The sequence below is a fragment of the Egretta garzetta genome, unplaced genomic scaffold, assembly GCF_000687185.1.
Source record: "Egretta garzetta isolate BGI_Z169 unplaced genomic scaffold, ASM68718v1 scaffold128, whole genome shotgun sequence".
Lineage (NCBI taxonomy): Eukaryota > Metazoa > Chordata > Aves > Pelecaniformes > Ardeidae > Egretta > Egretta garzetta.
In genome coordinates this window covers 16,053-17,764 of record NW_009260591.1, presented here as the reverse complement: position 1 = coordinate 17,764, position 1,712 = coordinate 16,053, and positions in this window count along the sequence as shown.

Here is a 1,712-nt window from a genome sequence, read left to right as displayed (position 1 = left end):
GGGAGCAAATGCCAATACAGTGAGTGGGGACCCAGTAGATACAGCTGGTGGAGAAGAGAAAGAGCGAGCCTGAGCTCTCCCTGTTGCACGTGGCTCCAGTTGTTCAGATGAATAACTCTAAAGGCTGCCTTAAACATCATGATTTGGGACAGGTTCAGTTGCCCTAATCTGGGCATCAACTGCCATTTCAGTTGGCCAAAGAAAGTTCCCAGCAACATCTAAGAGGATTCCTTCCGATGTTGGCCTGTCTCTATGAACTGTTGCATTAGAGCTTGCAATTGCCTGCACATATCTTCAGCCACACCTGGCACCTGAAATGTCACCAGGTGTTGTGTCTGAACAGCCCAGTCCTGCCCTGCACCTCCATTGGTCACCATGGGAGCTGAGACCAGGAGCTCCCAGGCAGGTGCCTATTTTGTGCACACCTGGGCAACTGAGGCAAGAGGAATCCCACCTCCTGTGGGTTCATGTTGTGCACGGGAGGGAGCTGAGTCCCCTTCTTGCCCCACAACTAAAAACCTACAAATGAGATGCCTTGATTAACTCATCTGCATCCAGTCCCTCAGCAGGGGTAAAGGAGATCTCTCTTGTAACTCTCTGGTTCTTTTATCTAATGAAGGGACAAGGAAAGGTGATTCTCAAGCCCAAATCTTCTCCTCACAGGAGAAATTACAGTGCTGGGAAGAAGGGTCTCTCCCCAGCAGAGGGAGGGAACATCAGGGATGACTTCAGCCTGTGTCACAGCAGGTTCCCCTGCAGCCCCAGGGACACCTGGAGGGAGCCCAGAGGGGGCAGAACAAGTTCTGCCTTGGGCTGGTTCTCTGCGGCTGAGCTGGGCTGGGCTCCTGGGATGGAGGGGCGGCACTGCTGAGAGACAGCTCTGCCCAGGAGCAGCTCCCCTGCAAAGCGCAGCAGGGCTGAAAGCACTGCCTGCAGGCAGCGAGGGGAGAGGAGCGAGGCAGAGAGAGGTTAAAGGCAGCCTGGAGTGGGAGGATGCTGAGAGCTCACTGGGGGAAGAGATCTTCACAGACCTTTAGGTGGCAAGTCTCTGGCTGCAGGGCAATACAACTGGATTTTATTGAGGGCTCTCCAGAAGGTGGCACATCCTGCAGATCACAGGATCTGTAAGTACAACTTCAGAGCTACTCTAATGTGCTGGAGGTGGACATGCTGCAGAGCAGGGACTCCCTGCTGCACCATCATAGGGACAGGGCATGACGGCTGCCTTCTCCCAGGGAGGGCTGCAGGCTGTGAAGGTGGGTGTGCAGGCAGGGGTGCCCAGGGCTGTCCTTCCCAGTAGGTTCCCTGCACCCCAGGGGGCTGTTCGCTGGGGCAGGGACTCTGCCTCCTGCCAGGGTCAGCACTCAGCCTGCCCAGGCAGCTCCCCATGGTTCTGCAGGGAGAAGCTGTGGGTGGAAGGAGTGACCCTCAGCAAGGCAGGGTCCTTCTGCTGTTGAGAGGGTACTGTATGGGTGAGGGTTGCTCAGAGCTCCACATCACCCCCAGATTATATTTCCATGGGGATATCTGGATGACAAGATCAAGGGAGGGATTACTATAAAGAGAAGGAGCTTTCATGAATCTGCCTTTCTGTTTCCTTTTTCAAAGAGTAGGGAGGAGGAGGTAAAAGCATAAATAGGAAACAAAATTTTAGCAACTCACTGAGAGTCTTGAACTGCAGCTGTGAGTGATTAATGTGACTTAAGAGAGCC